Source organism: Hypanus sabinus, chromosome 5, assembly GCF_030144855.1.
Source record: "Hypanus sabinus isolate sHypSab1 chromosome 5, sHypSab1.hap1, whole genome shotgun sequence".
NCBI lineage: Eukaryota > Metazoa > Chordata > Chondrichthyes > Myliobatiformes > Dasyatidae > Hypanus > Hypanus sabinus.
This window is the reverse complement of record NC_082710.1, coordinates 54,567,615-54,589,382: the sequence shown is the minus strand read 5'-3', so window position 1 is coordinate 54,589,382 and position 21,768 is coordinate 54,567,615. Positions and strand designations below refer to the sequence as shown.

General features: G+C 41.6%; 1 pseudogene; it reads left to right on the top strand.

Annotated features, from left to right (window-relative positions):
- LOC132394161 (very low-density lipoprotein receptor-like) overlaps positions 1 to 21,768 on the top strand; it is a 125,477-nt pseudogene that overhangs the window by 7,561 nt on the left and 96,148 nt on the right.

The following is a 21,768-nucleotide window of genomic DNA, read 5'->3' as shown; positions in this document are numbered from 1 at the left end:
GAGGTTTACTTGTCCCTGTGCTCAACTGAGGCCAAGGCCTGCACCAGAAAGGCTCCTGAATTGTCTGCATGATGACTGGCTTCGTGGCCCTGGACTCACTTCCTTGAACTTCAGTTCTTAATGTTATTTGCTTTTGTTTGCACAAATTTGTTTTTTTTTTTAACTGCCCTTTGGGTGTTTGATGGGCGTTTTTTTAAAAAAATGGTTCAATTGGCTTTCTTTTTGTGGCTACCTGTAAGGAGACCCCACCATCACCATCTAGACTCAGTCCCAGAGCCCCCTATATACACCGCCGACCAATGGGCATCAGGTGCGCCTCCTTGAGCCCCAACAAGCCACGATGATCCACAGGTGTGACTATTGGCTCAGGGGTGAAAGGAGGGATGGCTACAAGACCCGGAGTCTGCGGACCAGATCAAGACCCGGAATGCGGGCTCCAGACCGGGCCATAACACCGCGCCTCTCTCTCTGACTACCTTCTGTCCTTGTGATTATAAGGTGTATCCTTTTGATGTTAACTTCCCAACTTTAATCTTCTTTCAGCCATTACTTAGTGATGCCCACAATGCCAATTTCTGACTGCTTTACAAGATCATCTACCTTATTCTGTGTACTATGTGCATTCAAATATATGCTGTATTCATCATCCTTTTCAATTTTACCCCGTGTTATACTTCAACTCCTCCCACTGATGGCAATTTTGCCTTATCATCTGCCTGTTCTTCCTCAGTCTCACTGCACACTGCATCTACCTGTCGAGCAGTTGCTTCATCCTCAGCCTTGTCACTCCAGTTCCCATCCCCTGTCAAATTAGTTTCCACCCTCCCCAACAGCTCTAGCAAACCTGCCCATAAGAATGTTAGTGCCCCTTGAGTTCAGGTGTAACATGTCCTTTCTGTACAAGCCATACTTTCCCCAGAAGAGATCCCAATGATCCAGAAATCTGAAACCATGTCCCCTGCACCAGTTCCTCAGCCAACTCATCTTAATCATGCCCTCACTGGAATGTAGCACAGGCAGCAAGCCAGAGATTACTACCCTCGAGGTCTTGTTTTCACCATTTCTACCTAATTATATTTTCTCTTCAGGACCTCATCCCTTTTCCTTCCGATGTCTGAGCTACCAATATATACTACAACTTCCAGTGGTTCACCCTTGCCCTTTAGAATGCTTTGGACCCAATCTGAGACATCCCTGACCCTGGCATCTAGGTGTCTCTTTCACATTCACAGAATCTCCTGCCTCTCCTCTAACTATAGAATCCCTTATCACTACAGCATGCCTTCTCCACCCCCTTCCCTTGTGAGCCACAGAGTCAGACCCAGTACCGGAGGCCCGATTATTGCAGCTTCCCCGGTAGGTTGACCCCGCCCCCCCCCCCCCCCCCCATAAAGTAATCCAAAGCAGTATACAGGTTTCCCCCACTATCCGAAGGTCGAATGTACCTATGAAACGGTTCATAAGCCGGAATGTCGTAAAGTGAAGAAAAAATTACCGTTTATTTATAGGGGAAAAATTTGTTTGCATTTGCAGACCCAAAAAATAACCTACCAAATCATACCAAATAACACATAAAACCTAAATTAACAGTAACATATAGTAAAAGCAGAAATGATATGATAAATACACAGCCTATAAAAAGTAGAAACATTTTTCTGCAATCATTGCAGCACAATCCACCATAGTGAAAACCTCTCGACAGAAACACTCGGTGCAAGTGGTCTCGGCAGAAGCAATCTCTCCAGTAACCTTTAAGCTATGAAGCCGCCAAACCATACCAAGTAACACACAAAAACACACAGCCTATATAAAGTAGAAATAATGTATGTACACTGTAGTTTCACTTACTGATATTGGGAAGATAGCGAGCACACTGGTGTGTTAGGCTGAGTCATCAGAGGTTGGGGTGGTGGGAGGTAGAGGAGACTGGGATGTCATCTCACCATCATCTGTTTCCATCAGGGCAGGCAGGTCACCTTCTTCTATGTCTGCATGCCTTGATGTCGAAGGTCGAGGTTTGTCGTCTGCTGTGGCTGATGTGGAAGGCTTGAAAAACGACAGTATGCTTGACTGCTTAGCCTCGCACATTTTTCTATCATACAGTTCTTTGTAAGCACTCAAAACATCCTGCAAATATGCCCTAAACATACGCACCCTTTCAAAATTAAAGTCGTACTTTTCTGCAATCATTGAAGCATTGTCAATTGCAGTGAAAATCTCATACAATTGCTTTACGTTCAGTTCCTGAATGACTTCACTTTCAGGCCGTTCGCTACTGCGTTCGGTTTTGATTGTTATCCTTTCCTCTTGCAAATGTATCAGCTCAACATCTGCCAGTTCTTGGTCATGGAATGCCAAAGCCTCTTCAACATCATCTTCATTAACTTCTACAAAACCAGCCTCCTTAGCCAAATTCACTATGTCCTTCCTTTGTTCACCACGATCGAAATGATTAATTATGTCTAGTTTTACGCTGAGTGTCAACACCCTTACGAGCTCTTTTAGGCTTTTCCGGTACCTTGGAACTCATCTTGCTAACGGGTGCACAAAATAAATCGACATAAAGCACAGATGCACACAGGCACGTGTTTACACAATGCCGGCTAGAATGCAGTTCCGGGGGAGGAGCTTCGCTGCTCGGCGCGTGCTGCCTTTCCTCGTAACAGTCAAAACACCTTCTGTTAGCGAAAACAGGTAACTAATGCAGGTCTTTCGTAACAGTGAGGTGTCGTAAAGCGAACATTCAGTAAAACAAGAGACACTTGTACTTACCCAAAGCAGTGTACTTATTTTTGCAGGTAATGGCCACAGGTACACTCTGCACTGGCTGTCTATTCCCTTTCACTCTCCTAACAGTCACCCAGCTACCTGCCTCCTGCAATTTGTGGGGTGACGACCTCCCTGTAGCTCCTATCTATCACCTCATTCTCCTGTGTGAGCCAAAGTTCATCTTTGGCACAATCTCTAAGGAGCTGCAGCCTGATGCACTTTATGTGTAGTATCAGGGAGACTGGCAGTCTCTCAGAGTCACCACGTGTCACACAAAGAACATACCATTAACCCTAGATCTACTCTTAATGCATTAATTATATACTATTAGACAAAGGGAGAAAAGAAATACTAGCAACTTGGAGCCTCTGCCTGTTCTTGCTATAGCCCCCACTCGAACACTGGCCCACTCCCACAATAGCTGCTCCACTTATAAATACAAAATTCATAGGAATACAGTATGAACATTTTATCACAGTAATGTGATCACAGTATCCCATATTCCAAATCAATTGTGTAGAAAAAAAGATTGAAATATGAAATATTAGAATAATTGTATTTTATTAAAAAGTCTACCCCCACTACCAAAATGAGCTGGTTAGTGGAAAAAAAGAGGGAAAAAAACATACCATATAGTATAATAATAATAATGGCTGAGATCCATACTTTAATAACAATTCAAAGATTATGAAAATAACTCAACGGGTTCCCATAACATTAAAAAAATCATGTTTAGAATCAGAAATCTAATAATGGGTGTCTCTTCTGTGCAGCTCACAGAGTATGATGCTTGTTGGCTCTTCTCTGTCTTTTTCCAATCTAACTTACACTGCTACTTTTATTTAATCTTTGAAGATTCGTTATTTTAGTGAAGGATTTATGATTTAATTACGATGGCTGGAACCCAACTGGAAAGGAATTAAGACATGGCAAAATTGTTTCTGAAACTGAACAAAATGAATTTACAAGGGAGGTAGAAGAATCTTATACTCCTGAAAGAATGTTCTTACTGATGCAGGATACTAATACCAAAATTGGAATGGTGGATTCTAAAATTAATAAACTGGCGGTTGCTAATGAAAAGCTTGAAAAAACTGTTTCTGCCGTCCAGGAATCTTTGAGGAATCTGGAATCTCAATATCAAATGCTTAAATGGATACTAATAAAATCGGAAGACAACAGGAGACAATACATCAAGTGATAAAAGAGCAGGAATTAAAGTTCTCTACCATGGAAAAAGAAATTGCTGAGGTTTTGTCGGAATTATCAAGAACTAAACAGAAAACGGTCGATCTGGAAAGCAGAAACTGAAGGATGAATTTACATATACAGTTGGCCTTCCTTATCCGCGGGTTCCACATGCGCGGATTCAACGAACCGCGGATTGGGAAAACCTGGCGGTGCTCCCTCCAGCACTTGATATTATTCCCTAAACAATACAGTATAAATATTTACATAGTACCTAACACAACGCAAGTGCTATAAGTAATCTAGAGATGATTTAAAAGTATGGGCAGTCCCCGTGTTATGAACGAGTTCCATTCCTGAGTCTGTCTTTAAATCGGATTTGAAGTCAGAACAGGTACATCCGGTACTATTTTGCATCAGTTAGTCAAACGTTTGTCTTTGTATGTAGTATACATTTTACCTTTCTGTGCATATAAGACACTTAAGAAATGCAGGTATTTCAATAATTAAACTACTGTGTTGCTTAGTAATAACTGTAGCTTTCATCTGGGCAGGCCTTTCACATACTCCATTAAAATTGTTCCGATCATTGACCGACTGTAGCCTAATACTTTTCCGATGACCTGTGGCGTTTCACCTCTTTCCAATCGCTTTATTTTCAATTGTGATTGTGATTATTTTCGTGAACAGAAGCACTGCGGGTATATGGAAACCGGTGAGCATTTAAAGTTTTTAATGAGCATGTTATACTCACCTTTTTGTGAGGCACTCGAAACCTCTCCATTAATAGACAGAGCTCACCGAATCCCCGGCATCAAGCCATCGGTTGAGATGAATCCACGTGCGGTGATTCTGTGTCTGCACTATTTTGCTCCTAAAGAAGCAATTCTTTGAGATGCCAGGAAGCTGGGGAGGTTAAATTACAACGGTGTGGAGTTCCGTATAGTTGAAGATTTTGCCCCAGAAGTTATGCAGAAAGAATTAAATATCGGGAAGCGATGGCAGAACTGTATAAGAAAAACTGTCATCCCTCTCTGTGCTATCCCACCCGGATGATAATTTTTCCGCCTACCGCTCATCCAAAACATCTTTATTTTCCTGAGGAGTTTCTCAACGAGTTTAAGACTGTTTTGCAAGCAACTCCAACATTTAATCCTTGGCTGATAATCATATGCAGTTGAATTGTTGAAACTTTAATCTATGTTCCATGTCTGTATAGCCATCACTTTGATTCCTGTATTTTTTCTTTCTTTAAGCTTTGTATGAACTCAACATAAGTCGTAACATATTATTTGCTTGAACTTAACTTTTCTGAATAAATGATTAATTTTTATTAAATGAATTTAAGATGGCCACTGACATAATATTGAATTCATTCTTCAGCTGAGAGTCGTCTGCAGCTGAATCGGTGAAAGTTCAATTTACGTTTTTGTTGGTCCAGATATCGTTTGGTGGTTTTATTTTTTTTCTTCTGCTTTCTTCTAGGATCTGAAGAGTTTAATATTAGTCATATATTATTTAATTAGATTTTTTTGACAATATGATTAATTTTTATTAAACAAATATAAGATGGCTGCTGTTAACGATGATTTAATCTCTGTTAGCCATAATATTATATTTTGGAATTTCTCAATTTTTTTTCTCTACGTATCTGATGTTGTGTCTTTAGTCAGTGGTGTCAGCATTTAACTTTTTTTAAAAAAAAGAATCTGCCTTTCAGAGACGAAGGGATTAGGGTGTTTAGTGTGCTGTCCGCCTATTGAATGTTTTTTTTTCTGGCTTTGGGGGGAGAAGGGTGGGGCTATTAGTTTAGGTTTCTAAACTATTAGTTTAGTTTAGGAAATTAATATAAATTCCTGGAACCTGAATGGCTTGAATCAACCTATTTAGTGTAGAAAGATCTTTAATAAATTGAAAACATTTCAATTGATATTATCTTTGTGCAAAAATTCTGTAGGGAAGATGAAAACTGTTCTTCTGTTCCTAAAACAATACATGCCCCAAATAGAGAGCCACAAAGTCCAGAGGCATCTGTATCTTAAATACCTTAACTAATGTTCTGTGAATACCTTTCCAATAAAAACTTAATTTAGGGCAATTCCAGAAAATATGGAAATGAATTGCCTCCTTGAAGCCACATCTTCTCCAACACACCACGTTTGTGTCTTTTTTTTCCTGGTATGGTGTCTTGAAGTATCTTATAGTATTTTTCCAGCGATGTTCTCTACCAACCAAAGAGTTAGTTGAAGACAACTGAAAGTTGCATATGTCCCCCCAAACCTCCTCTGAAAGTATCAACCCTGCTTCTTTCTCCCACTTCACTTTAATTTACAATGTGTTTTCACTTTTGGCATGAGAGAGGGCTTTCTATAATCAAGAAATTGATTTACTTGGTATTGAGCTGTATCTTGACAATTTCTAATTCTGCTGTTGATAAGTCAGTACATCTACAACTCTGGTTAAATGTAGTGTTGTACCAAACAAAATCATTGTGTTCTCGGCAGTGTTTGTCCTGCAAGGATTGAAAACCTTGTAATGCACTTTTATGTGTGAATGACAGGTAGGTTGTAAGACCTTTCTTTATCCATAGTTCAAACCTTTTATATCCTCAGCTGGGAAAGAATTTGGTATCATAAGCACACCATCTAAAAAGTTTTAACATGTTGTAAATTCCACACGAATTAATCAACTTCTCCCATACTTTTAATGTGAGATTTATCCAGCTGTTTTTAATCTTTTCCAATTGTGCCTTCAATCCTTTGTCTGCAATTGAAGCCTGTAGAGGAAAGCTGTCAAACGATCCAAATTCTACTTCCTTCCATCTAGCCTTGTATTCCCCATTACACCACTATAACAGAGGGTTTATCTGTGAAGCAAGGAAGTGCCATACTTCCTCCTTCCTTTCCTAACTGTAAGGTGTTAAATCAGATTCTAGGTTTCCTTCCTTGCCAGATAAAGCGGGAAATCCATTTGTCCCATTCCCTAAATTGATTATCGTCTACCTCCAAAGGTAAATTCCATAAAAAGTAAAGTAGCCGAGGGAGAATATTCATTTTTATGATATTTATCCTTGAATTTAAACTTAAAAAGGGGATAAGATTCCATCTATGTATATCTGCTTTTTATCTCTGAAGCTAATGGCTGATAATTTGCCTGTGAGAACTTTGGTAGGGTTATTTCTAAATATTTTAATGATTTAGCTTCCCTACTTAAGATCATATGTATCCTGCAATTTTTTGGATGCTGTATAATTTCAGGACATAACCTGAGTTTTCTTTACATTAATTTTATAACCTGATATTTTCCTGAGCTGACCCAAAAACCTTTTGAGACATCAATTTCATTAATACCCAAAAAAGGAAAAGACTGATTTGAATGTACTTCTTACAGACCAATTTCCTCATTAAATGCAGATTCTAAAATACTTTCTAAGATTTTGGCTAATTGGTTTCAGAGTTTAGGGATCAAATTGGATCTGTTAAGAATAGATATTCATATTTTAATATTCGGAGATTATTGAACATCGTTCACTCCTTTCCATCTAAAGAATGTGAATGTGTTGTTACTCTTGATATGGAGAAAGCCTTTGATAGGGTAGAATGGCCCTATTTATTTCAGGTTTTAGAAAGGTTTAATTTTGGTCCAGGTTTTATTTCTTGGATTAAGCTGACTTATCAAGCCACTATCATGGCAGTTGTAACTAATATTCAAAATTCCTCTTATTTTAGGTTGTATTGAGGTATTTGGCAGGGTTGTCCTCTTAGTCCGTTATTATTCAACCTGGCTTTAGAACCTCTTGCTATTGCTATTCAGTTCTCCAGTAAAGTTCTAGGTATTCTTATGAAGTGGCAACAATGAATATAGAATTGAGACAGGTTTTTTTTATAAACCAAGAAACATTTATGTAAACTCAGCTTAATGACAAATCAAAAGAAAGCAAACTACTAACTTAACCGGAAGTTACCTGCTATATGGCAACTCGAACAGTTCTTAAAGTGATAATTGCGAACACTGTTCTTAAAAGTGGTAAATGTAAAAGTCCAAATGATTTACACAGTCAATTAGGAGAAACTTTCCTGATGTAATGAATTCCTCGACGACGTGACGTTGCTGCTGATCCTAGCCGAAATGTACCTTGCCTGAAGGACTTGTGACAAAGGAAATAAAAACAATTTAAAGGAACTGAAGTTTTTCTTGGGAAAACGCTGCGTCCAGCTCTTTCTGCTTTCACAATGCTAGGGGCTATCTCAAATGCAGGTTACTACCTTCTGAACGAGGATTCAATAAAGTCGATCCTGTATTACCCATCGACAACACCAACGTTTCTCAATCCTTTGGGTTTTCCATACTTCAATAAATTCTTCACTCTCCAACTGGACTAATACTGGCAGCATTGTGGTGAAACTGCCGGTGATAACCTTTGAGACTTAAGATAGAAAGTAAAACTCCACTTTAAAAGAAAACTGCGTCATGAGATGAATACATAGTATAACGTAGTAACTTCAATGACGTCCCAACAGGAACTCCTGCATCACAGCAAGTCTTCCTCATTTTATACCTGTTGAAATAAGCCATCACATGACCTCTCACTGGTGGGGAAAATGGTCTCCTGTGACATTATCATTAATTGGCCGTATTAATGCTATTAAAATGATAATGTTATCGAAGTTTTTATATGTATTCCAAGCAATCCCCTCTTTTTGTTGCGAAACTGTTTTTTGACAGAATGGATTCTAAAATTTTATCTTTTGTTTGGAATAATCAAAATCCTAGATTGAGTTAACCTTTATTGCAGAAATTAAAGAAGTATGGTAGTATGGCTTTGCCAAACTTCAGATTGTACTACTGGGCAATTAACATTCGTTATGTCTCTTTTGGATTCATTTTTCAAATATATGTGACTATCCCTTATGGGTGGGTTTGGAGGAAAAACTCTGAAGGGGTATTCTTTGGCCTGTTTACTGGGAGTTCTTTTTCCTTTTTTGCTTTCTAAGATTGGTAGTCGAGACCTTAATCCTATTCGTTGTCGTTGTGGCTATCCCCCAAGGTCGAGGATGATGGTCTTCATTCCACTGATCTATCACAGAGTGAAGATGTCGGTGCATGTATTTGTTTAACGTGTACTTGATGTTTCACTCCAAGAAGCACACGATACTTCACAGATCAACCAACTGATCCCAATGGCATGGAAACCACGACAATTGGAGCTGATGGATTTGTTGCAGCCTTCATCCACCTTCACAGCCGTTAAGTTTGAAGAAACTTCATCCGCCTGTTCCACCTTCGAGCTTTTGTTTGGATTGTTTTTTGTCTGGGACCTGGCCTCCATGGGTGACCCTACCAGGAGCATAGCTCCAGATGGCATTGCTCTTGGGATCTCAGGACCACACAAGCTTCTGCACCAGTTTAACGGGGGCACGACTGCGCAAGCGTGTGTAAGTCGGACCGTGAGGCAGCGGGAGTATTTAAAGAGAACAGTTTGTGGAAGTAGGTCATTTTCTTCGGTAGTTTAACGGGGGTACCACTGTGTAAGCGCGTGTAAGTCGGACCGTGAGGCAGTGGGAGTATTTAAAGAGAACAGTAGACAAAGCAGGCGACATTGTAGCAGGCGATGGAGTAGAGGGGGACAGAGTAGGAAGGCTTTGTCTCCAGAGGCTTCAGCGAGCAGAGGCTGAGTACGAGCTTCACTCCAAGTGAGGTAAAGCCGGGTAAGTTCCTTTCAAAGGAGAAAGTTTCCAAAGTTGAGGCAAGTATTGGGTTGTTCATGGCAGCTGAGATCGGCCCCGTGGTTTGTTCATCCTGCAGCATGTGGGAAATCAGGGATAATTCCAGTGTCCCTGACAACTATGTGTGCAGGAAGTGTGTCCAGCTGCAGCTTCTGGCAGACCACATTGAGCGTCTGGAGCTGCGATTGGATTCATACTGGAGTTGAGCGATGCTGAGAAAGTCATGAATAGCATGTTCAATGAGTTGGCCACACAGCAGGTAAAGGCTACACAGGCAGAAAGGGAAAGTGTGGCCACTGGACAGCGTAGCAGTAGGCAGGTAGTGCAGGAGTCCCCTGGGGTCATCTCCCTCCTAAACAGATATACTGTTTTGGACACTTTTGGGGGAGATGTCTCATCAGGGGAAGGCAGCAGCAGCAGAGTTCATTGCACCATGGGCAGCTGTGCAGCACAGGATGGAAGGAAAAGGAGTGGAAGAGCTATAGTGATAGGGGATTCGATTATAAGGGGAATAGGTAGGTGTTTCCGCGGCCGCAAACGAGACTCCAGGATGGTATGTTGCCTCCCTGGTGCGAGGGTCAAGGATGTCTCTGAGCGGCTGCATGACATCCTGGAGTGGGAGGGTGAACAGCCAGTGGTCATGGTGTACATAGGTACCAACGATATAGGTAAAAAATGGGATGAGGTCCTACAAGGTGAATTTAGGGAGTTAGGAGATAAACTAAAAAGTAGGACCACAAAGGTAATAATCTCTGGATTACTGCCAGTGCCATGTGCTAGTCAGAGTAGAAATAGGAGGATATTTCAGATGAATACGTGGCTTGAAAAATGGTGCAAGGGGGAGGGATTCAAATTTCTGGGCCATTGGAACCAGCTCTCGGGGAGGTGGGACCGGTATAAACAGGACGGTCTGCAACTGGGCTGGACTGGAACCAATGTCCTAGGGGGAGCATTTGCTACTGCTGTTCAGGAAGGTTTAAACTAATGTGGCAGGGGGATGGGAACAAGTGCAGAGAGACAGAGGGGTGTAAAATGAGGGTAGAAGCAAAAAAATAGTAAGGTGAAAAGTAAAAGTGGCAGACAGGCAAATCCAGGGCAAGAAGCAAAAAGGGCCAGTTTTCAACATAATTGTATAAGGGCTAAGAGTGTTGTAAAAACAAGCCTGAAGGCTTTGTGTGTCAATGCGAGGAGCATTCATAACAAGGTGGATGAATTGAATGTGCAGATGGTTATTAATGAATATGATATAGTTGGGATCACAGAGACATGGCTCTTGGGTGACCAAGGATGGGAGCTCAATATCTAGGAATATTCAATATTCAGGAGGGATAGACAGGAAAGAAAAGGAGGTGGGGTAGCATTGCTGGTTAGAGAGGAGATTAACGCAATAGAAAGGAAGGACATTAGCCTGAAGGATGTGGAATCGATATGGGTAGAGCTGCATAATACCAAGGGGCAGAAAACGCTGGTGGGAGTTGTGAACAGGCCACCTAACAGTAGTAGTGAGGTTGGGGATGGCATTAAACAGAAAATTAGAAATGCGTGCAATACAGAAACAGTAGTTATAATGGGTGACTTCAATCTAGATAAAGATTGGGTGAACCAAATTGGTAAGGGTGCTGAGGAAGAGAATTTCTTGGAATGTATGGGGGATGGTTTTCCGAACCAACATGTTGAGGAACCAACTAGGGAGCAGGCCATTCTAGATTGGGTATTGAGCAATGACGAAGGGTTAGTTAGCAATCTTGTCGTGCGAGGCCCCTTGGGTAAGAGTAACCATAATATGGTGGAATTCTTCATTAGGATGGAGAGTGACATAGTTAATTCAGAAACAAGGGTTCTGAACTTAAAGAAGGGTAACTTTGAAGGTATGAGATGTGAATTAGCTAAGATAGACTGGCAAATGATACTTAAAGGATTGACGGTGGATATGCAATGGCAAGCATTTAAAGATCGCATGGATGAACCACAACAGTTGTTTATCCCAGTTTGGCAAAAGAATAAACCAGGGAAGGTAGTGCACTCATGGCTGACGAGGGAAATTAGGGATTGTATCTAGTCCAAAGAAGAAACATATAAATTAGCAAAAAAAAAAGTGGCACACCTGAGGACTGGGAGAAATTCAGAGACCACCAGAGGAGGACAAAGGGCTTAATTAGGAAAGGGAAAAAAGATTATGAGAGAAAGCTGGCAGGGAACATAAAAACTGACTGTAAAAGCTTTTATAGATATCTGAAAAGAAAAAGATTGGTCAAGACAAATGTAGGTCCCTTACAGTCAGAAACAGGTGAATTGATCATAGGGAATAAAGACATGGCAGACCAATTGAATAACTACTTTGATTCTGTCTTCACGAAGGAGGACATAAATAATCTTTCAGAAATAGTAGAGGACCGAGAGTCCAGTGAGATGGAGGAACTGAGGGAAATACATGTTAGTAGGGAAGTGGTGTTAGGTAAATTGAAGGGATTAAAGACAGATAAATCCCCAGGACCAGATGGTCTGCATCCCAGAGTGCTTAAGGAAGCAGCCCAAGAAATAGTGGATGCATTAGTGATAATTTTTCAAAACTCCTTAGATTCTGGATTAGTTCTTGAGGATTGGAGGGTGGCTATGTAATCCCACTTTTTAAAAAAGGAGGGAGAGAAAAACCAGGGAATTATAGACCGGTGAGTCTGACATCGGTGGTGGGGAAAATGCTAGAGTCAGTTATCAAAGCTGTGAAAACAGCACATTTGGAAAGAGGTGAAATCATTGGACTAAGTCAGCATGGATTTGTGAAAGGAAAATCTTGTCTGACGAATCTTATAGAATTTTTTGAAGATGTAGCTAGTAGAGTAGATAGGGGAGAGCCAGTGGATGTGGTATATTTAGATTTGCAAAAGGCTTTTGACAAGGTCCCACACAGGAGATTAGTGTGCAAACTTAAAGCACATGGTATTGTGGGTATGGCATTGATGTGGATAGAGTATTGGTTGGCAGACAGGAAGCAAAGACTGGGAGTAAATGGGACCTTTTCAGAATGGCAGGCAGTGACTAGTGGGGTACTGCAAGGCTCAGTGCTGGGACCCCAGTTGTTTGCAATATATATTAATAAAATAAAGGGAATTAAATGCAGCATCTCCAAGTTTGCGGATGACATGAAGCTGAGCGGTGGTGTTAGCTGTGAGGAGGATGCTAAGAGGAAGCAGGGTGACTTGGATAGGTTAGGTGAGTGGGCAAATTCATGGCAGATGCAATTTAATATGGATAAATGTGAGGTTAACCACTTGGGTTGCAAGAACAGGAAAACAGATTATTATCTGAATGGTGGCCGATTAGGAAAAGGGGGGGGGGGGTGCAACGAGACCTGGGTGTCATTGTACACCAGTCATTGAAGGTGGACATGCAGGTACAGCAGGTGCTGAAAAAGGCAAATGGTATGTTGGCATTCACAGCAAAAGAATTTGAGTACAGGAGCAGGGAGGTTCTACTGCAGTTGTACAAGGCCTTGGTGAGACCACACCTAGAGTATTGTGTGCAGTTTGGTCCCCTAATCTGAGGAAAGACATTCTTGCCATAGAGGGAGTACAAAGAAGGTTCAACATATTGATTCCTGGGATGGCAGGACTTTCATATGAAGAAAGAATGGTTTGACTAGGCTTATACTCACTAGAATTTAGAAGATTGAGGGGGGATCTTATTGAAACATATAAAATTCTAAAGGGATTGGACAGGCTAGATGCAGGAAGATTGTTTCTGATGCTGGTGAAGTCCAGAACGAGGGGTCACAGTTTAAGGATAAAGGGGAAGCCTTTTAGGACTGAGATGAGGAAAAACTTCTTCACACATAGAGTGGTGAATCTGTGGACTTCTCTGCCACAGGAAACAGTTGAGGACAGTTCATTGGCTATATTTAAGAGGAAGTTAGATATGGCCCTTGTGGCTAAAGGGATCAGAGGGTATGGAGAGAAAGCAGGTACAGGGTTCTGAGTTGGATGATCAGCCATGATCATACTGAATGGCGGTGCAGGCTCGAAGGGCTGAATGGCCTACTCCTGCACCTATTTTCTATGTTTCTATGACAAGAAATCCAAGGTGACAAATTCAAGTTTTGAATTTGGATCTACAACTGAATTTACTTATGGCAATTTTTGGGATCATTCAATTGGAATAATAATCATATTATTAAATAAACTTTAAGAATTTGGTTTCAATTTCATAGATCCTTTGACTTTAATAATTTTGTTCTTTCTAGTAAAATCTACCTTAATTATTTTTTTTAAACCTTCAATTTTCGATCAGACCTTTTCAATTTGGAAAACCAAAGGAATAGTAACTTTTTTAGATTTGTTCATGGGTAATTGTCTAATGTCTTTCACTCAGTTAGTGAATAAATATGACCTATCTAATGTACACTTTTTTAGATATTTACAAATTAGGAATTTTCTACGCAGTTTTCTTCCAGATTTTCCCTCGGCTTATTCACCTAATATTATTGATACTCTTTTTCAGGTCAAACCATTTTGAAAAGGTGTGATAGCTATAATGTATAAATTGTTAATGAATTTGCGTATGTTATCTAATGATAAAATTAAAGCTGCATGAGAATTGGAGTTTCAAAAGTCACTTTTAGATAATCAGTGGGGTAAAATTTTTTATTTGGTAAATACTTCTTCTATTTGAGCCCGTCATTCCTTGATTCAGTACAAGGTAGTGCATCGGGCACATATGTCAAAGGACAAATTAGCCCATAATTTCTCTAATATCAATCCTATTTGCAATAGATGTAATATTGAGGTGGCTACTTTAACACATGTTCTGATCTGGTATTAATTTAGATAATTTTTGGGAAGAAGTCTTTAAAACTTTATCAAAAGTTTTGAATTTGGATCTACAACCGAATTTATTTACAGCAATTTTTGGGATCATTCCTTCAGAAGTAGGAGATATTCCTGTTTCTGCTCAATGGATGATAGATTTTACAATTTTATTGGCTAGGAGAGCCATTTTGTTTAAATGGAAGGATTCTAATCCACCTACTGTTATTTATTGGCTTGCCTCCATTATGTCCTGTTTAAGTTTAGAGAAAATAAGAAGTTGGACATGTGATACATCCTCTAAATTTGAGGAAACTTGGTAACCTTTTATTCAATAATTTCATATGTTCTCACTTACCTTTTACCATTTTAAAGTTTTGAACTTGATCAGAAAGTTTTTCCTCTTTTTTCTTGCTTTCACTCTCAGTTTGAGCTGCCCAGTTCTTTCTTTTTTTGTGTGTTTTGGGGTTTTTTGTGTAAATTTCAATTATAAAAGTTTTTGTTTTTTCTTTTTATGGATGAGAGGAGAATCAATTATCTTTTTCTTTAGTATATACTATCCGATTAATACCATGTACGATCTTGATAATGTATGTTTTTCCTTTTATCTGAATGATTAATATAGATATTTGTGATAATTCTCCTCTTGATTTTTATATATATATATATATATATGTACTCTTTTATTTAACTAATAAAAACATTGATGAAGAAAGAAAGAAATTGAACAACGAATCTTCTCTAGATCAAGGCACAACATAACTTCAGATAGCCATTGAACATGGGTGAGCAGAGCAGCCTCCTTCCACTTGAGTAAAATCGCCCTCCTGGCCATGAGAGCCATAAAGGCCAATACTCGCAAATTAGATGGCTTCAGTTTTGTAATTCTATCCTGAACAATTCCAAACATGGCAGTCAAGTGATTGGGCTTAAAATTAACATTGAAACATACAGAAAAGGTTTATAATACATCTTTCCAAAACTTTTCAAGGCACAGACTTGTCCAAAACATATGAATCAGTGTGGCCACTGCATTAGTACATCTATCACAGTAGGGGGAAATACCTGCGTAGAAACGAGAGAGCTTGTCTTTAGGCATATGAACTCTATGTACCACTTTGAATTGTAATAAAGAATGACGAGCACATAATGATGAAGAAGTGATCAATTTTAAAATAATCTTCCAGCTCTTTCAGATATGAAAATCTGTAAATCCTTTTCCTAGTCTCATTTAGTATTATCTAAAGAGGCCTTTTTCAGTCCCAACAGCAGACCGTAAATGTGAGATATTGAACCGTCGTTGTTGGGTTTCAGATTAAAAATTGTATCTATTATATTCATTAAAAATCTCTAATCTGTATGTATTGAAAAAAGTAAATATTGGAAAGGTTAAATTTCATTGAAAGTTGCAGAAAACAAATCCTGAAATCATTTAATACCCAATCTATTCCATTCTTTAGAATAGATGGGACTCGAGGGAGAATCTCAATAAACCAAAATGTTTTCTAAACTGTAACCAAATCCTCAAAGTATGTTTGACCACCGCATTGTCAGTTAGTTTATTTAAAGATAGAGGAAGCGAGGATCCAAGTAAAGAAATATTGGAAAATTTCATAACAGATTTAACTTCTAAAGAAACCCATACAGCAATTCTCATGGTTAATGTAATATATCCAGAACATAATATTTTGGATATTAACTGCCCAGTAATATAATCTAAAATTGGGTAAGGCAAAGCCTCTATTCTGTTTGCTTATTTGAAGGTGAGCTTTATTTATTTGCAGTTTTTTATTCTTCCATATATAGGAAGAAAGAGTTGAATCCAAAGAGTCAAAAAAAAATCTAGGAATAAAAGCAGGCACAGTTTGAAAACGGTATATAAATTTAGGTAAGATATTCATTTTAGTGGAATTAATTTGACCAATCAGTGATAAAAGCGAGTGGAGACCAATTAGAAAGTGTTTTTTTAAATATAATTCATTAAAGTTAATAAATGTTCTTTGAAGAAATCCTTACAATACTTAGGAATTGTCACTCCTGAATACGTAAATTGTTTTCTTAATATTTTAAAAGGAAGGTTGGTATCACTTGGTATTAAATTATTTAAAGGAAACAGTTCACTCTTATGTAAATTTAACTTATAGCCTGAGTACTGACGAAAATTAGTCAGTAAACGGAACATAGATGGTAAACAGGTGTAACATTAGATATAAAAAGCATTAAGTCATCAGCATAGAGCGACACTTTATGAATGGTACCTCTCCTTAAAATACCAGTAATCTCTTTAGACTCTGGAAAAGCAATTGCTAAGGGCTCTAATGCCAAATCAAAAAGCAGAGGGCTCAAAGGACAACCTTGTCTGGTTCCACATTGGAGTTTATAAGGTTTAGAATTCTGAAGATTAATAAGGACCCGAGTGGAGAGAAATAAATAAAATAATTTAATCCAATGAATAAAATTTGGTCAAAAATTAAACTTTTCTAAGGATGTAGAAAACCTAGGTTTTTACCAAACTTCCATAGAGTTCCTTGTGTACAAACACGTAACTTTGGCATAATCCAGTTGCTTAAAGAACACTTACATGTTTAATCGTCCCAGGGCCTTGTACTAATCTGGATTCTATTTTCTTAGGTAATAAAACCTGTGGAAGTTCTGAGTTCACATGCCGTGATGGACGTTGTTTGCCTGGAAAGCGGAAATGTGATGGGGAGGCTGACTGTGCAGATGGATCAGATGAAAGTCCAGAAGTGTGTCGTGAGTATTGAGCTGAATCTACTAGATCTGAGGATGTAGTCATAGTCAACTCTGGATTAAGACTCCAATTTCTGGTCTGGAATTTCAACTACGTGGGCTAGTGTTTCTGCTCTAAGTTGGTTCATGAAACTCAGTTCTAATGCATTTGGGGATTCTCAATTGGAACAGGATACTTTATTGCCTAAAAATTAAATGTTTGCAATGCTTGTATACTTCAATCATTATGGGTGTTTAAAATTAGATTAGTTGCTAATGTGACCTTCAGCAGCATGTCTTTTCTGGGCCATTATACTGCAAATCAACATGTACAACAAGCTGTAGGGTCTCTGCTGGTAAGGCAACATATATGGAAATGAGTCATCAACGTTTTGGGCCGAGACCCTTCGTCAGTCCTGTCCTGATGAAGGGTCTCATCCCGAAACGTTCACTGTTCGTTTCCACGGATGCTGCCCGACCTGCTGAGTTTCTCCGGCTTGTTGTTCATGTTCCTTTGACCACAACATCTGCAGTGTACTTTGTGTTTATTGTAATGCAAATCAGGCTGCTGTGCAAATCCGTGAGGTGTGCCTGCTCCCTAACCTGAGTGGTGTGATGCAAGCCCTCGCCAGCGTTGCAATGTCCAATGAATAGATTGGGTTCCTAATTAGTCGCAGGTACAAGACGTGAATGAACCAGTGCACATGTTGAAGTTGCTACAGTGGACTTGATGTGGGTGTGTCATTGATCACATTCAGGTCTTTCTTCGCAGTAAGGCGCAAGGTAGTAAATGAAACCTCTTCACTGGTTTGCCCCTCCACCTGCCTATTCAGCAACTTCTGAGAGTAGTTAAAGTAATATAAACACGTGGGGTCTCGTTTTGCTTTGTGCATGGTTTGCGTTTTGTTAACAATAGTAGCTCAATTGGAGCGTTAAACTTTTTAGTATTTGCCCTGAACTTGAGGCTTGCTCTCTTTTGACCTTGTAATTGTAGCTTGGAAAGCGTCTCGACTGTCTCTTGAAATGAAAGGTTTGAGGACTTAGATTTCTTGGCTGGAGTGAATATTTGTGAAATATGGGTCAGTACAGGCTGGGAGGCGGAACATGCCATTCTAATCTAGTGTCCCACTTGTGGTGTAGCAAACCGCTGCACCTTGAAGGTTACCGTGTTGGACTCGATTCCTGCTTCTGTTATTTGATGCCATGAACCGCAGACCCGCCTCGGAAAACGATTGGTCAGCGAATTGTACTAACCGTCCAATGGTAACTCGCGGTGCCACACTTCCTCCAGGGATTTTTATTGAAGCATGGCCTGTGCATAAACTTCATGAGGGTGTTTTCCCCTGAATTCCCATTTCGCGCGAAACGACACTTAAAGTAAGAACTACATTTTAGATTTGCCAAAAAACATTAATGACCTTCAATTTAATAGTTTTGCACTCTGTACAAACAGACCCTCGGACACAGCCCGCTCCCTGGGCAATTCTTTTTGCGGAATACATTTGCTGTAGGTAAATTAGGCCATCTTGATTCCCTTTGACTGTTTCAGTGCCGGTTGCAAATAACGAGTACTTAACTCAGACCACTAGTTAGCATGTGTGGTGAACTACGTGTGCCTGTCTGCTCCTGTGGCTCCTCCCACAGGCCCCTGTATAAAGGCGATCAAGGCCTGAGCCCGGCCTCTCAGTCTCCAGGATGTAGTATGGTGGTCACTCACTGCTTGTTCCTTCTTCCAGTCAATAAAACCGATATCTCGCCTTGCATCTCAGAGTGAGTTATTGATGGTGCATCAATTTTATTGACTGGACGTTTTAAAACATGGAAACCGTTTTACGTTCGGAAAGATTGGATTTGGACCCCCAAGACCCTGAAGCAGCTCTTGCTTTTGAACTCTGGCTTGCATGCTTCCAATCATACTTGGAGGAGGTTCGTGCAACTGAACCGACTGTTATGCACAGAATTCTCCTCTCGAGGGTCACCCCAACAGTTTATTCATTTATCAGAGACCTGCCGACCTACGATGGGGCACTGGACGCCCTCAAAAGACAGTACCTGCGGCCAGTGAACACCATCTACGCAAGACATCGTTTAGCTACCCGGCGACAGCTGCCTGCAGAATCGAGCGCCGAGTTTCTCCAAGCACTACAGACACTCGTCGGAACTTGTGACTGCAAGACGCTCACAGCAGTACAGCATGCAGAGCTGCTAGTACGAGACGCCCTTGTGACAGGACTGAGGTCAGTGTACATGCATCAGAGGTTGCTGGAAAAAGCCGATCTTACTTTACGCTCCGCGATCGAGACAGCCGACACTCTGGAAGCTGCTCTGCACAATGCTGACGCTGTCCAGCTGTCTTCCACGAGCGAATTCGCCAACACCACTGCCAGTCACGATTCCATGAGCTCCCCACACCCAACCACGGCTGTGGCCCGTCAAAAGCCCGTGCTGTGTTATTTCTGTGGAGTCGGAAAACATCCCTGAAAATGCTGCCCGGCGCGAGAAGCGACCTGCTCCAGCTGCGAAAAGCGGGGCCATTTCGCCAAGGTCTGTAAGTCTAAACTATGAGCGGAGTCGGGCAGCGCTGCGGGTGAGACGTGGGGGCCGCCATCTTGCATGCCTGGATGTGGGTGGCCATCTTTGTCGGCGTCAGCATGCCCTGCCCCCGACCCACCGATGCTTACCGGGTACCAAGACGGCTCAACTCTGGCCACTGTAACCCTCGACCAAAGCGCCCCACACCGGCCTGCAAGGTCAATGATGGACATCCTGGTGGAGGGGCACAGGACTAGCTGCCTGTTTGATATGGGCAGCACTGAGAGTTTTATTGACCCAGACACTGTGCAACGCTGTGGACTCGTGACATGGCCGGTAAGCCAGAGGATCAATTTGGCTTCTGGGTCGCATTCCACAGACATCCGGGCGGGTTGTGTAGCGACATTGGTGGTGCAAGGCACAGAATATCGGAACTTTGCGCTACTGGTCATGCCTAATCTGTGCGCGCCTGTGCTATTGGGGCTGGACTTCCAGAGCCATCTCGAAAGTGTGACTATGGCATATGACGGGCCCCTCCCACCACTCACTGTCAGGAATCCTCAGATTTGGGGGACTTCATCACTACTGACCACACACACACACCGGCCCACACATCCCGCCCAGCGCCATGCCGACAGCTGCACTACCGACACCACTTGCAGTCTCTCCATCCTCAAGGTCCCTCCCCCACCGCTGTTCGCCAACCTGACCCCCGACTGTAAACCTGTGGCAACTAAAAGCAGGAGGTACAGCGTGGGGGACAGGGCCTTCATTCAGTTGGAGGTGCAGCGGCTGCTCAGGGAGGGGATCATTGAGCCAAGCACAAGTCCTTGGAGGGCCCAGGTTGTTGTTGTTCGGACTGGGCAGAAAGATAGGATGGTCGTGGTCTATAGTCAAACCATCAATAGGTTCACGCAGCTTGACGTGTACCCCCTACCCCGCATCGCGGATATGGTCAACCAGATAGCTCAGTACAAGGTGCACTCGACCATAGATCTGAAATCCGCTTATCACCAGCTCCCCATCTGCCCAGAGGACCGCCCCTACACCGCCTTCGAGGTGGGCGGCAGGCTCTATCACTTCCTGCGCGTCCCCTTCGGTGTCACAAATGGTGTCTCTGTCTTCCAGAGGGAAATGGACCGGATAGTGGACAGGTACCAACTGAAAGCCACATTTCCCTATCTGGATAACATCACCATCTGTGGTCGCGACTGGCCGGATCACAACGCCAACCTCCAACGATTTCTCCAAGTGGCCAAAGCTCTGAACCTTACTTATAACAGGGACAAGTGTGTGTTCAGAACCACCCGCCTCGCTATCCTTGGATATGTCGTGGAAAACGGGGTCATTGGCCCTGATCCCGACCGTATGCTCCCCCTATTAGAACTCCCTCTTCCCACCACTCTCAAAGCCCTCAGACGGTCCCTGGGTTTTTTTTCCTATTACACCCAATGGGTCCCCCATTACGCAGACTAGGCCCGACCCCTGGTCAAGTCTACCACTTTTCCCCTCTCTCCTGAGGCCTGCGCGGCCTTCAGCTGCATTAAAGGGGACATTGCCAAAGCTACGATGCATGCGGTGGACGAGACTATTCCCTTCCAAGTAGAGTGTGACGCCTCCGATTTCGCTCTGGCTGCTACCCTCAATCAGGAAGGCAGGCCAGTAGCATTCTTTTCTCGTACCCTTCAAGGATCTGAAATTCAGCACTCCGCGGTGAAGGAAGAAGCCCAGGCCATAGTGGAAGCTATTAGGCACTGGAGGCACTATCTCGCTGGCAAAAGGTTCACCTTGCTGACCAACCAGCGCTCAGTTGCATTCATGTTCAGCAACCAACAGTGGGGCAAAATCAAAAATGATAAGATTTTGCGGTGGAGAATAGAACTCTCCACCTACAACTATGATATTCTGTACCGGCCTGGCAGACTCAATGAGCCCCCTGATGCCCTATCCCGGGGAACGTGTGCTAGCGCACAGCTTGACCAGCTGTACACCCTTCATGCACAACTTTGCCATCCAGGGGTCAC